The sequence below is a fragment of the Ricinus communis genome, chromosome 4 (genome assembly GCF_019578655.1).
Source record: "Ricinus communis isolate WT05 ecotype wild-type chromosome 4, ASM1957865v1, whole genome shotgun sequence".
NCBI lineage: Eukaryota > Viridiplantae > Streptophyta > Magnoliopsida > Malpighiales > Euphorbiaceae > Ricinus > Ricinus communis.
Genome location: NC_063259.1, coordinates 16,784,551 through 16,801,227, shown reverse-complemented (window position 1 = coordinate 16,801,227; position 16,677 = coordinate 16,784,551). Strand labels below are relative to the sequence as shown.

Sequence of the window (16,677 nt, the reverse complement as noted above, 5' to 3'; positions counted from 1 at the left end):
GGTTACTAAGGCCATTTAAGAGTAAAAGTAATCCTATGTGTGTGAGTCTATTTTAGTAGTGTGTGCATGGACTTGTACTCTATATAAACAAGTCTTTTTCTCTTTCTTTTGGAGCATGATTGAATTTGATATATGAAATTTTGTTTGAGTTTTATTGTGAGGAATTTTGTCTTTAATTTCTTGCTTGAACTTTGCGACTTATCAAGCTTTATTCTAGCTTGTGGTGTCAAAATCTAAATCTTTGTTTTTTTGTTATTTATCAAACTTTCTTGTTTGTGGCATAAGAGGAAATTCAAAGTCTATCTTAGTATCTTTATCCTTGTTGGTAAAGGGGTTAAGTAGCATCCATCTTCTTACTTCAATCTTTGAACGATCCGAATTTGTGGATTAAATTGGTAATTTCTAGTTTTCTTCTAATTCAACTTATCATAGTATTTTTGCTATTGGGGAGTTAATTGATGAAACCTACAATTTCCATCATAAGTGGTATCAGAGCATTGGCTCGAGATTGAGGTTTGCGTATCCAATACTATCTTTTAATTCTCAATATCTTGTGTTCATCTTATATTTTGCACCTTTTGTCATCTATTGTTCTTGTTATTATTATTATTTTTATCTTTATTCTTCTTATCTCAAGATTTTGTTTGCATATATCAAAAAAAAAAATCGTCCTAAAAGAAAAAAATTGTTATCTTTGATATTCTTGTGTTAGATCTCAGATTACATAAAAAAAAATTGACTCTTCATATTCCATTGAGATCTATCTTTATAATTCTATATCTTTGTGTTCTTTGATGATCTATCTTTATTTTTCATTTCTATTAGCCTATTTGCTACAAATTGTTCATTTCTTTAAGCCTACCTTATTATTTTCTTGTTAGCCTACCTTTTTTTTTTTTCATTGATTACTACATTCTTGAAATTTTGTTTGATTGAGAAACTTAGTTCATCTAAGAAATCAAAAGGCAAATTTGAGAGGTAAAAGGCAAGAGTGTGAGATCATTAGAAAAAAAATAAAATCGAGTGTAAACACAAGTGGTATACATCAATTTTGAGTGAAAACACGTGAGGGAGTGTTGTGAGATCGTTTCTTTCTATTTTCTTTTATTAAAATTTTAGGTTTTATAATCATGTCAAAAGACACAAGTTCTTCTACAAATGATCATGTGATTCAAGCTATGCAACAACAATTCGAAAGAATGTTTAGTATGATGGCAGGAGTCAATAAAAAATTAGAGAAGCATGATGGCATCCTTAACCAATTACATGGAGAGCCTAGACAAAGGAGACATCCACCAATTGACCAAGAGGACTATGAAGGAGAGGATGATTTGGATGATGATCAAGTCACCTTGTTGGGACAACGAATCAATCTTAGGAGACAAGCTAAGAGAAGACATCCAAATGATGATGTTGATCGCAACCTTGGAAGCATCAAAATGAAGATTCCTTCATTCCAAGGAAGAAATGATCCAGATGTGTACCTTGAATGGGAGAGGAAAGTGGAACTCATCTTCGAATGTCATAATTATTCGGAGGAGAAAAAGGTAAAACTTGCCGTTGTTGAGTTTAGTGATTATGCAATTGTTTGGTGGGATCAATTTTGCAAGGAAAGACGTAGATATGGAGAAAGACTCGTAGAGTCTTAGAGAGAAATGAAGCAAATCACGAGAAAGAGGTTTGTTCCAAGCCACTACTACAGAGAGCTTCATCAAAGATTACAAACTCTAATTCAAGGATCCATGAGTGTGGAGGAGTATCACAAAGAAATGGAGAAGGCTATGATTAGAGCAAATGTGATAGAAGATCGTGAAGCTACCATGGCAAGGTTCTTGAGAGGGCTAAACAAAGACATTGCTGATGTTGTTGATTTGCAACATTATGTGGAGATTGAAGATATTGTGAATTTGGCCATGAAAGTGGAAAGGCAATTGAAAAGAAAGAGGTATGATTCTAAACCAAATATGGGTTCTTCTTCTTCTTGGAAAACTTCTTGGGATGATAAACTTTTTACTAAGTCAAAAGTGGAAGAAACTAAACCTAAAATTGACTTGGGTAATAAGGGAAAGGGTGAGAATCAACCAGCCCAAACTAGGGGAATCAAATATTTTAAGTGTTTGGGTCATGGGCACATTGCTAGGGAATGTCCAAATAAGAAAGCTATGATTCTAAGGAATGGTGATATTGAGTCGGAGAGTGAGGGGGATAGTGATGATGATATGCCTTCTTTAGAAGATTGTAGTGATGTTGAATGTGCTAAGGGAGATAATCTTGTTGTTCAAAGAACATTGAGTTTGCAAAATAAACATGATGTTCATAGGGAGCAAAGGGAAAATTTGTTTCATACTTATTGTTTGATTTCTAACAAGTTATGCAACATGATTGTGGATAGTGGAAGTTGTACCAATGTAGCAAGCACTTTGCTAGTGGAGAAATTGAAGTTGCCTACTACCAAGCACCCAAGACCATACAAGTTGCAATGGCTTAATGAAAGTGGAGTTGTAAAGGTAAATAAGCAAGTTTTAGTTTCGTTTCAAATTGGTAGATATAAGGATGAGGTGTTGTGTGATGTGTTGCCAATGTTGGCCGGACATATGTTGTTGGGGAGACCTTGGCAATATGATAGAAGGGCTAGTCATGATGGATTTAAAAATATGTATACTTTGACTATGGATGGAAAAGGTTTAACCTTGGACCATTAACTCCAAAACAGATTTTTGAAGAGCAAATGCGCATCAAGCAACAATATGAAGAAATGGGTTCTTCATTGGGAAACTCTTTGGGAAGGGAAACCTTTGAGAGTAAAGAAAAAGGTGAGATGAGTGAACCTAAAAATTCCAATTCTCTTGACCAAAATGGGAAACACAAGGTGAGAGAAAACAAGGAAGGTTCAAATGAAAGAAAAATGAGTGTTTATGCAAAAATGAGTGATGTGAAGGAAGCTATGCTTTTGAGGCAACACATGCTTGTACTTATGTACAAGGAGATTTTGCATATTTCTAACCAAATAACCAATTATTTACCTAGTGTTGTTGTTGATCTTTTGCAGGTTTATGAAGATTTATTTCCGAAAGAAATTTCAAATGGTTTGCCACCTAAAAGAGGCATTGAGCACCAAATTGATTTCATACCCGGAGCAAGCATTCCAAATAGACCAGCATATAGATGTAATCCGGAGGAGACCAAGGAAATCGAAAAGTAAGTGAGTGAGCTTATGGAGAAGGGTTATGTTCGTGAAAGCATGAGTCCATGTGCCGTACCCGTCTTGTTAGTGCCTAAGAAAGATGGAACTTGGAGGATGTGTGTTGATTGTCGTGCCATCAACAAAATCACGGTGAAGTATAGACATCCCATTCCTAGGCTAGATGACATGTTGGATGAATTGCATGGTTCATATTTGTTTTCAAAAATTGATTTGAAATATGGTTATCATCAAATTAGAATGAGAGAAGGTGATGAATGGAAAACAGGTTTTAAAACTAAACATGGTTTATATGAGTGGTTAGTAATGCCTTTTGGTTTAACTAATGCACTAAGCACTTTCATGAGTTGATGAATCATGTTTTAAGAGCATTCATAGGCAAATTTGTTGTTGTCTATTTTGATGATATCTTAGTTTATAGCAAAAACTTAGATGAGCATGTACAACATTTGACTTGTGTTTTTTATGTGCTTAGAGAAGAGAAGTTGTATGCTAATTTAAAGAAATGTTGTTTTTGCACTAATGAAATTACTTTTCTTGGATATATTGTCAATGACAAGGGTATTCATGTTGATCAAGAAAAGGTAAAAGTAATTAGAGAATGGCCAACACCCACAAGTGTAAGTGATGTAAGAAGCTTTCATGGTTTAGCTAGCTTTTATAGAAGGTTCATTAAGAATTTTTCTACCATAGCTGCACCTTTAACTAAATGCATAAAAAAGAATGTTGGTTTTAAGTGGGGAATTGAATAAGATGAGGCTTTTAACTTGCTAAAAGACAAATTAAGTTCTGCACCCTTGTTATCTTTGCCAAATTTTACTAAACCTTTTGAGATTGAGTGTGATGCAAGTGGCATAGGTATTGGAGGAGTTTTGATGCAAGAAGGTAAGCCCATAGCATTCTTTAGCGAAAAGCTAAGTGGAGCAAGTCTAAACTACCCTACATATGACAAGGAGTTCTATGCATTAGTGAGGGTTCTAAAGACATGGCAGCATTACCTTGGCTACAAAGAATTCATAATTCACATCGACCATGAGTCCCTTGAAGTATCTCGAAAGGACAAGGAAAGCTCAACAAGAGACATGTAAAATGGGTGGAATTCATTGAATCCTTTCCATACATCATTAAGTACAAGCAAGGGAAAGAAAATATGGTGGCCGATGCATTGTCAAGAAGGTATGCCTTGATCTCTAAACTTGATGCAAAATTATTAGGATTTGAATACATAAAAGATCTGTATTCTAATGATCCTGATTTTGCTAATGTTTATGGGGTATGTGAGAAATGGGGTTTTGATAAGTTCTATAAGTTTGATGGTTTTTTTTTTCAGGAAAACAAATTGTGTGTGCCACAAAGTTCTTTGAGAGAGTTACTTGTGAGAGAGGCACATAGTGGAGGTTTAATGGGACATTTTGGGATTAAGAAAACTTTGGATATGTTGGGTGACCATTTCTTTTGGCCACACATGAAAAGGTATATTGAGAGAATTTGTGAGAAATGCATTACTTGCAAACAAGCCAAATCCAAAGCAATACCTCATGGTTTGTATACACCTCTTCCCATACCAAATGAACCTTGGGTAGACATTTCTATGGACTTTGTTTTAGGATTACCTAGGTCCAAGGGAGGGAGAGATTCTATTTTTGTTGTTGTGGACAGGTTTAGCAAAATGGCACATTTCATTCCATGTCACAAGACAGATGATGCAACCCATATTGCGAATCTATTCTTCAAGGAGATTGTAAGGCTGCATGGAGTACCAAGGACCATTGTGAGTGATAGGGATGTCAAATTCCTAGTCACTTTTGGAAGACTCTTTGGGGAAAGATGAGGACAAAGCTTTTGTATTCTACAACTTGTCATCCGCAAACGGATGGACAAACAGAGGTGGTTAATAGGACACTTGCAACACTTTTGAGGGCTCTCATCCAAAGAAATCTGAAGAATTGGGAAGAATGTTTGCCACATGTGGAATTTGCTTACAATAGGAGTGTGCATGGTTCAACAAATTGCTCACCCTTTGAAGTTGTGTATGGATTCAATCCATTGACTCCATTAGATTTGCTACCATTGCCATTGGACAAAGCTAATTTAGAGGGGAAACAAAAAGCTGAATTCATCAAGACTTTGCATGAGAAGGTGCATGCAAATATTGAGAAGAAAACACTCCAATATGAAAAGCAACACAACAAAGGGAGGAAGCAGGTCATTTTTGAGCCTGGAGATTGGGTGTGGGTGCACTTGAGGAAGGAAAGATTTCCTAACTAAAGGAAATCAAAGCTTATGCCTAGAGGAGATGGTCCTTTTAGAGTACTTCAACGCATTAACAACAATGCCTACAAGCTAGAACTTCCAAGTGAGTATGGCAATGTTAGTGCTACTTTCAATGTTAGTGACTTGTCTTTGTTTGATGTAGGTGATGAAGATGATGGAGCTGATTTATGGACAAATCCTTTTGAAAAAAGGGGGAATGATGTGAATCCAAGTTCAAAGCTTAAAGAGATCCAAGATCCATTAATAGTACAAGAAGGCCCAATCACAAGGTCCAAATCCAAGAAGCTTCAACAAGCCATATTGGGTTTAATTAGGGATATTTGGAAAGCCCAAGAACTTCAACCCAATAAGGCATCCATTGAGGCCCAAGGAATAATATTTAACTTGTTTTCATGTTAATAACAATTAGGGTTACATGTAGCCACCATACAAGTTAATGTGGTAATTAATACCAAGTAATGGCTATCAATGTGGGTAGTGGTTATTAAGAGCCACCATATACAAGTTAATGGGGTAATCAATACCAAGTAATGACTATTAGTGTGGATAGTGGTTACTAAGGCCATTTAAGAGTAAAAGTAATCCTATGTGTGTGAGTCTATTTTAGTAGTGTGCGCATGGACTTGTACTCTATATAAACAAGTCATTTTCTCTTTCTTTTGGAGCATGATTGAATTTGATATATGAAATTTTGTTTGAGTTTTATTGTGAGGAATTTTGTCTTTAATTTCTTGCTTGAACTTTGCGACTTATCAAGCTTTATTCTAGCTTGTGGTGTCAAAATCTAAATCTTTGTTTTCTTGTTATTTATCAAACTTTCTTGTTTGTGGCATAAGAGGAAATTCAAAGTCTATCTTAGTATCTTTATCCTTATTGGTAAAGGGGTTAAGCAGCATCCATCTTCTTACTTCAATCTTTGAACGATCCGAATTTGTGGATTAAATTGGTAATTTCTAGTTTTCTTCTAATTCAACTTATCATAGTATTTTTGCTATTGGGGAGTTAATTGATGAAACCTACAATTCCCATCACTAACTATTTCAAAATAAGATATTTTATTTTTCTATAAATATAATATAAAACCAGTCCAAACAACCTTCTAATTAAAACCTCAAAAATAATAATTTTATTCACATAAGCCCTGCAAATTAATATTTTAATGGGTCCCCATTTGGCACAATTATCAATGAGCTAAGCTCAAGTTCTCATTTCAAATCAAACTTTATTTGCATGGATACGGAGGAATTCCTAAAACTTGGCAGAAAAATATGAATTATAAAATACAAGTTTCTTAAATGATCAAAATACAGCAAAATGCAGGTTAACATAAATGAGATCCAACTCCCAACTCATATATGAAAACTAGCAAAACTTGTGATTAGTGATATCAATATAAATTAATTCCTTTTTTCCCAAATTAAAGGGCAGAAAGATTGAATTTTGTAGCAAATTGGTATCGCTTTCCAAATGTTTGATGAAATGACTGAGAGAGTGTATCTTAGATTATCAAAATGTTAATAGGCAAATCCAAAAGCCCAATTCTATCCGACTGAACAATTTGATAATCAATCAAATCAAAATGGAAAATGCAAAATCCAAAAGACACAGGATAAATAAAAGAATTACTAAAAGATAAATTATTAGAGAAATTACCTTAAAAAATAAATTCTAAAATTTTATTGGAGACTGATTGAAGGAGAGATGATTAATCTATTTTAACTTAAAAGAAAGAATCGGTAACATACAGCTTAGTCGTTATTGAAAATAATGTGCAGAAGTATTTTATTTCAGGTACTGCATCATATTACAAACGACATGTTTTAATGGTATGCATGTGATGTGCTGCCTATTTGTTGAAAAGAACAAACCTTTATCAATTTCAGTCCTAAAAAGAATAACCTAGAAACCAATCATGATTAACACCTATACCAAATCAAAAAGGGAAAATGGCCATTTTTTCTCTTAATGTTGTAGGCGAGGAGCGGATTTGTTCTCCAACTATTTGTTTGAGTGGCCCATTGGTATTAAAAATCCAAACTTTATCACATAGTGGCCATTATGTTCAAATATTCTAATTTTACCAAATTTATCTAAAAATGCAATCCGCCTAGTCAATTGGCCAAAATGGGATTAATAATTCCTTTTGGTTTAACCCTTGGTTAGATAGGGAAGCTATTATAGATAAATGGGCAAAGGTACAATTTGGCTCCTAATGTTTGGCATATGGCTCACATGTGCCATTGAAGTAAATTTTAGGACAAAAAACTTGCAAATTAATTAGAAACTGATATATAAAACCTCTCTTAATAATGATTAACTTTGAAATAAATTGTCGTTATACATCAATGACATGGCAAAATCTTTACGAGTAAGTGGTTCCTATTAAATTGACAATTCAACTAAAACCCTAACTCCTTACACAATGATAATTAGATAGCATTTGTTATATCAACTCATTCTTGGCAAAGGAGCTAGAAATAATAAGGACAATGCCAACTGATGAGGACTTGCAGTATAAACATGGACCAAAAATGATATTTTTGTTATTGACGACGATTTTTATTTAAGAGTTTCATCAGACAAAAGCATTATAAAGCAAGTGAGGTGAAATAAAAAAATATAGAGTTGAATTTTAACATTAAGTATTTATAATTGTGAAAAACAAGAACTGATGATGATTATCAAAACCTCATTAGATCAAACTATCACAACCAAATTTATATATTCAATTGGATGTTTGAGTTGGGGTGTTACACAAACTCTATATATAAACACTAATTGATTATGATTATCAAAATTTCACCATATTAAACACAAAAAAAAATGAAATAAAGACTAAATAAAAGTAAGGGACTGTGACAAAGGACGATGGTAAAGCTCTACCTAACTGATGACGGCAGAGCTCTAACAAATAGCAGCAAACGACGGCATAGCTCTAGCAAACGGTAGCGATTAACAACAGAGCTCCAGCAAACGACAGCGGTGGAAAACGAGTAATGGATTGTCCACGCCCCATTAATGACCTTAACACCAGTGGACGATGGTAGGGCTCCAGCAAACGGCAACAATGTAAAGCAAGACTGTCCACGCTCCCTACAAATAAAAAATTACAGGCAAAAAATGACAAAAATAAAAATAAAAGAAAAGAAAGGAGAAGGCTTATGAGGAAAGATTTGCTTACCTTTCCAATTTTGCTGATAAGTTTAATTTAGAATTTTCTACTTTCCTTTCCAATTCTAGACTTTAAATATTTAGGGTTTCAAAATAGGAAATATTAGAGAGGGAGAAATGTTGAAAGAGGAATGTCTGGTTCAACTTTGAGGATAGAGAAAAATCAACAATCAAACATGATGGAAAGAGCCCTACAATCGTCCACCTCAGCTTTTTTTAACGTTTAATAACGTAGTTATGTAGTAAAGTTAAGTTATGGGGCTTATATATCCGTTTTCAAGTAATTTGCAAGTTTTTTATCCCAAAATTCATTTCAAGGGCATATATGAGCCATGAGCCAAATATTAGGGGCCAAATTGTACTATTGCCCTAGATAAATTCCCTCAGATTAGTGTTTCTAATTTTGATTGAGAAAGGCATTTCCAGTAAAACTTACAAACTATAGACTGCATTAGATTAAAAATTCAAATAAATCCTCTGTGCTACAAAGAATGTAGGTCTATTAAGGTCTATTTTTATTCTTCTCAAGTCAATTATTAAGAGTATCGATGCAAAATGCAAAGATTACTTATGATTAGGGCAAACTCAAAGGAAATGCATATCTATTGCTTAGAAATCTATTTGTTTTCCTAAGCAAGAAAGGAGGCGTTAGGCCTTAAAGACTAAATTATTTTTATTATTATTAGTATTATAATTATAATAATAATTATTATTATTGTTATTATTATTATTATTACTATTATTACTATTATTACTATTATTGCTATTACTATTATTATTATTATTATTATTATTATTATTATTATTACTATTACTATTATTATTATTATTATTATTATTATTATTATTATTATTATTATTGTTGTTGTTGTTTTTCTTGTTGTTGTACAAAGTTGTTGTTGTACAAATTTGTTGTTATTATTATTATTATTATTATTCTTGTTCTTGTTGTTGTACAAAGTAATTATTATTATTATTATTATTCTTTTTGTTCTTGTTGTTGTTGTTGTTTTTGTTGTACAATGTTTTGAGTATCACTATTAAAACATTAATTTTTGTTCATCATTGTTGGATGACAAGTTCATATTATATGTATATAACTAAGATATTTTAATAATTTATTGATATATTTTATATACATAATATATAGAAATATGTGCTTTTTACCTCACTTTAGTCTTTTTATCTAATTTCAGGTACTAATAGCCAAAAAGAGAAAATATGAGCTAAAAAATGCATGAGTGGACTTTAATTGGACTGCTGCAGTAAAAGACTTGGAATAAAGACATGTGGATTACCAAAATTGCAGGCTTGGTTGAATTTAACAAGGCCCACGAAGGGAAATTAATTAGTTATAATGTGATTAAGGATAACTATCTCGTTAGTTGTTTATTTTGTTTATGACATTTAAAAGGATAACTATAGTGGTATTATGCTGAGATAATGACTCTATAAAAGAAATTTCTACAAGAAGTAGAGGTCAATTAAACAAGAGAAGGGGATCAATTATTCTTCTCTCTGCGAATTCCTTAAAATTCATCTTTTACAATATTTACTTAGTTTTTGCATTATTCTTTCAAGAATCAAAGAAGCTTTTTAGGACATGTAGAGTGACTATCAATCTTCTTCATTCCTTAAAAAACTTCTAAATTTTGAGAGAATTTTAATTTTTTTGTTTTATATATTTTATGTCTTTCTATTTAATTACTATGACCATTGGATTAAATATGTCAGACTAAGTTCAATAAGTGTCTGGTTTGACTTTTTGTATTTATATATGAACATTATATATTATGAGTTTAATGAATGATATCTTTACTTTCATACATGTATTAGTTTAATCTATTATCATTGGTTGACCATTACATCAATTTAATAGTAATATTTGTTATGAGAATCTTTAGGTTAAAAGTATTGGAAACATTATATTTACTTTAATCTATGTTGGTATAAAAAAAACCTAGGTTGCATCATTATCTTGAGTGACCTAGAAAAAAGACACATCACCATCTCATTCATTAGATTTGAACTTAAAAGAAATAAGGGAATTACTAAGTATAAGCTAGACTAAATGGTATTTTATCATATAGTTTACATTAATCATTTCAGTTGTATATTTATTTTCTAGTTATTTAATTTCTTTCATAAACCTTAAAATCATTCTCAAAACATTGGCTTAGAGCGTTTAGATTTATTTTTAATATTTTATGTGATAGTTGATCTTTATAATAATACTCTATAATTTCTTATGAGATTGACCTCGTGGTGAACTTGCCAGCACTATCATTCGATTCGTACACTTGCAAGTATTAAGTTTGAGACATCAAGTTTTTAGCGTCGTTGCCGAAGGATTATGTCAATATTAAATTTGATTAATTGTTGAGTTTTATTTCTTTTATTTTTGTGTGTCGCAAGTTTCTGTGTTTTATTTTATCTTTAAATTTTATTTTTAAGTTTTATAAATTTGAAACTTTTCCTTTGAGTTTGTATGCCTAGCAGAAAAATAAGATCAGGTGATTCATCAACTTAAAATTCCTACAACTTGAGATCAGCTATTAAAAAGGCAGAAGGGGACCAAGAAGTAGAAAGTGAGTTTGTACCTTCAAGAGAAGAAGAATTTGAAGAAAAACTAGAACAAAAATTTGAAGGAGAAGTTGAAATAATAGCTAATGACCAAAGAGAAGTTGCAGCTTAAAGGCGAATGGCTATGAAGGATTAAGTTCGTCCCATAATTGGTAACACTACTTCATGCATGTTCTAGATGATGCATCTAGGAATTATGAACTTAAGAACATTCATTTTAATATACTTCCTTCATTTTATGATATGCCTAGTGAAGATGCATTAACATTTATTAGGAAATTTTATGCCATAGTTCGTACATTCCCATCATCTGGACTAAATGAAGACCAATTAAAAATGAGATATTTTCCTTACTCATTAAAAGAGAAAGTGAAGGCTTGGTTAATGACCTTGCCTCGTAATTTTTTGAGAACTTAGAATGAAGTTTATAAAAAAATTCATGAGTAAATTTTACTCACATCAAAAGACCAAAGAATTAAGGACTGAAATTTCTAACTTTTATCAAAATGATATGAATCCTTTCATGAAGCATGAGACGCTTCAAATTACTTTTACTACAATGCCCACACTATGGATACCCACTTCTTATAACCAATCATTCATTTTATGATGGTCTAACACAACAATATCAATATATGTTTGATAATGCAACTGGGGGTGCTATGTTAGAAAAAACTACTGATGAGGTTTATGATATCTTTGACATGTTTTGAACAAATTCATAACAAAAGAGTGTGAGAACAAAAAGAGTAGGAGTGAATGAAATTGTGTCTAATAATGAGATGGCTAAGCAAATAGCTGAATTAACTAAACAATTTAGGATACTTGCTGCAACTAAGAATGTACAAAGCAACAAGGTATGTGGTATATGTGGTGTTTATGATCATGGTGCTAATGTTTGCTCATCTTATGAGACTTATGCAGGAAATGATTATAAACAGGTTAATTTGATGGTATCTTAAGGCCACCTAGAAATAACCTATACTCCTACACTTACAATCCATGATGGAGAAACCATCCAAATTTTTCTAGAGAAATAATGATTAAAATCCACCCTAAATACCGAGGAACCAAAATCAGCTCTAATATCAAAATCAAGAGCCTCAATACCCAAGGAATCAAAATTCTCCATTCTCTAATCAAGGACAAGCCCCTCAAAGAAAATCAAATTTTTAGGAAACACTCCAATCTCTTATGATAGCTACCCATGATAGAATGGAGAGGAACGAAAAGAAAACTGATTCCATAGAAGCTTCAATGAAGCGATTGGAAACTCACATTGGGCAGATTGCTGAAGCTGTACAAAAAGATAAGAAAGAAAAATTACCAAGTCGACCTCAGCAAACTAAAACAACCATTGTTCTTAAGGATGACGAGTTATTTGATAATAATGTTGAAAATTTAATCGAGAAAGATTCTTCTTATGCAGGTACAATAAAAGAAAATGGACTAATTAATGTGAAAATAACTAAAGGAGGTTTATAGAAAGAAGGAAGAGTAGAGCCCAATCTTAGGCAGAAAAAGAAAGACAATGAGGCATTTTCAGGACCTGAGTTTTATAAGGCAGTTGAGCCTTATAAACCTCCTATTCTATTCCCGAATAGATTGAAAGAAAGCAAATAGGATAAACAATTTTCTCAAATTTTCGATATACTTTTTAAAGTTAACATTAATTTGCCTTTGTTGGATGTTATTAGGAATATGCCAGCTTCTGCTAAATTCTTCAAGGAACTTAATTCCAACAAGAGGAGATATGGGAATAATGAAAAAGTTATGGTATCTAAAATAGCAAATGCAGTTCTCCAACAACAATTACCATCTAAGATGAAAGACCCTGGGAGTTTTGCCAGCGATATTACAATGAGAGATAAAAAAGTTGCTAAAGCCATATTAGATTTCGGAGCATGCATCAACTTAATGTCACATTAAATATATGCACAACTTGGCTTAAGAGAATTGAATCCAACTACCATGTCTCTACAACTGGTTGATAGGTTGATTAAGTATCCAAGAGGCATAGTGGAAGATTTGCTAATTCAAGTAGGAAAACTGATAATCCTTGTAGACTTTATGGTTATTAACATGGAAAATACATCAGCAAGAGATAATGAGCAAACAATACTCCTTGGTAGACCTTTCATGGCAACTACTAAGTCAGTTATTGACACGCAAAATGGGAAGCTGAATTTGACAGTTTTGTGAGAGACTATAGAATTTAAAGTGTTTGATTCTCTAACTATATCTCCTAGCACTTCAATTGATGAATATTCATATGTTGATTCTATGGGTTATTTTATTTATGAAACATGTTTACAGGATAAGGATGATAAGTTAGAAGTTGCATTAACATTGGAAAAATTTAAAGAAAACTTAGATGTAGAAGTCTTAGACTTACATGATAAGTTAGATGAAGCTATTCTAGTGTCACTTGATGAAAGCACTATTGAACCTTTAGATTCCCCCATTGGAATAGAATTAGAAATTATTAATAAACTACCTAAAGTTTAGCTTAAGGAGTTGCCTAACACATTCAAATATGTCTTCTTGAGAGAAGGGAATACATACCCAGTAATTGTAGCTTCTGATATTTCTCCTTTAAAGGAAGAGACAACTATTAGAGAATTAAGAAGGCTTAAAAAAGCTATTGAGTAGGAAATTTCTGACATTAAGGGTATTAGTCCAACAATGTGTATGCACAAAATTATTTTAGAGGAAAATTTCAAAGTTGTTAGAGATACACAAAGACGACTTAATCCTAACATGAAAGAGGTAATAAAAGAGAAAGTCCAAAAATTATTGGATGAGGGTATTATATACCCTATACTTGATAGTAATTGGGTAAGCCCTGTTCATGTAGTGCCTAAAAAGCCGGGTATAATAGTTGTTAAGAATGAAAAAGGGAAGTTAGTTCTCACAAGAATGAATACAGGGTGGAGAATGTATATTGATTATAAGAAGTTAAACACTGCAACAAAGAATGATCATTTTCCTCTTTCTTTTATTGATCAAATAGTAGAGCGTTTAGCAAGACATGAATTTTACTATTTTTCTAATGGACTTTCAGGATATTATAAAATACCCCATTACACCTGAAGATCAAGAAAAGACAAAAGAATGATCTTTAGAACTTTTGCGTTTTGTAGGATGCCTTTTGGACTTTGCAATGCTCCTACAACATTCCAAAGATGTATGTTTTCTATTTTTTTCTAATATGTTAGAAGACTGCATCAAAGTATTTATGGATAATTTTTCAGTTTTTGGCTCCTTATTTAATGCATGTCTAAATAATCTGAATCGTGTTCTTGAGAGATGCATTGAATGTAACTTAACTTTGAGTTAGAAAAAGTCATTTCATGGTTAAACATGGTATTGTGCTAAGACATATAGTTTCTAGTAAAGGTATTAAAGTCGACAAGGCAAAAATTAATTTAATTACCAAATTGCCCCCTCCTACTTCAATAAAAGGTATTAGAAGTTTTCTTAGCTATGCAGGATTTTATAGGCGTTTTACTAAAGACTTTTTCAAAATTGCTCATTCTTTAACTAAATTTATGGCTAAAGATGTTAACTTTGTCTTTGATGATGCATGCATTTCTGCTTTTAATACTTTGAAAGAAAGATTAACTAGTTCACCTGTTATTATGGCACTTGATTGGTCTCTTCCCTTTGAGATAATGTGTGATGCATATGATTATGCTATAGGAAAAGTTCTAGGCTAAAGAGTTGATAAAGCTTTACACTTAATATATTATACTAGCAAAACTCTTGATGATGCCCAAATGAGCTATTGAACAACTGAAAAAGAATTTCTAATTGTTGTATTTTCACTAGACAAATTCAAATCTTACTTGGTGGGATCTAAAGCTATTATGCATTCAGATCATGCAGCTTTGAGATATCTTTTAACTAAGCCTAATGCTAAACTACGGCTTATTAGGTAGGTGCTCTTATTGCAAGAATTTGATATAGAGATAAAAGATTAAAAAAAAGAAGTGAAAATCTAGTTGTTGATTACCTTTCGAGGTTGATTTCTGATTTTGATAATTTTGGTTCTAAAAAGGTAATTAATAAGACTTTCTTTAATGAACAATTATTTGTGGTGAATCATGAGCCATGGTATGCTGACATTGTAAACTATTTGGCATGTGGTATTATGAAATCTAACTTAACATGGCAAAAAAAGAAAAGATTTTTATCTGTGTGTAGGCATTATTATTGGGATGAAACGTATTTATTTAAACATTGTTCTAATTAAATGATTAGAAGATGTATTCCTGAAGATGAGCAACAAAGCATTATGGCCTTTTACCATGGAATCCATTGTGGAGGTCATTTTGGTGATAAGAAAACAACCTATAAGGTTCTATAATCAGGTTTCTTCTAGCCTTTGTAATTTAAGGATGCTCATGTTTTTTGTGCTAAATGTGATAGATGCCAAAGAAGGGGGGAATAGTAGTAAACGAACTGAAATACTTCAAACTTTTAATCTTGTTGTTTAACTGTTTGATGTGTGGAGCATTGATTTTATGGGACCATTTCCACCTTCTCATGGTTATGAATATATACTTGTTGCTGTTAAATATGCGTCTAAATGGGTAGAAGCAATAGCTACTCGAACTAATGATGCTAATATTGTATGTAAATTCGTAAAGGACAATATTTTTAGCAGGTTTGGAATGCTTAGAGCAATCATTAGTGATGAAAGAACACATTTTTGTAACAAGGCATTTAGCGCCTTACTTAAAAAATATGAAGTAACTCATAGAGTTGCAACTCCTTATCACCTACAAACGTCACGATAGGTGGAAGTTAGCAATATGGAAATTAAGTCAATACTTGAGAAATCAATGAGCTAATCTAGAAAAGATTGGGCTACACTTGAACAATGCCCTTTGGGCATATCGCACAACTATAAAACACCAATTGGAATGAGTTCTTATAGATTAGTGTATGGCAAAGCTTGCTATTTACCGATCAAATTAGAACATAAAGCATACTGGGCTATTAAGGAGTTTAATATGGACTTAACCAAAGCGGGTGAAGAGCACCTATTGCACTAAACGAGCTAAAAGAAATGCATAGTGAGATGAGAATGTCAAACTATACAAAGAAAGGATCAAGAGGCAACACGATAAGAATTTACTTTGTAAATCTTTTATCCCTAGAATGAAAGTTCTATTATTTAGCTCATATTTTAAATTTTTTTAGGAAAACTTAGATCAAGATGGAACGGCCCCTTCAAAGTAATAACGATTTTCCTCATGGTGCGGTGGAATTACGTAACATTAAGACTCAAGAACGATTCAAAATTAATGGCCATCGTTTAAAGCCATACTTTGAAGGAATGGCCTATGGATATGAAGTGGAGTGCATTGAGGCACTACCAATTTGAAACAACTTCATCAATGTCTAGCTATAGACAATAAATTTACCACTTATATATTATA

The 16,677-nt window shown here is 32.4% G+C and overlaps 1 non-coding gene across 1 annotated transcript; it reads right to left on the bottom strand.

Annotated features, from left to right (window-relative positions):
- Window positions 1-11,702: 11,702 nt before the first annotated feature.
- Window positions 11,703-11,808, bottom strand: LOC112536522. Its single transcript, XR_003080514.1, has one exon. It is a non-coding gene; the product is annotated as a small nucleolar RNA R71 (small nucleolar RNA).
- Between the last annotated feature and the right edge of the window lie 4,869 nt (window positions 11,809-16,677).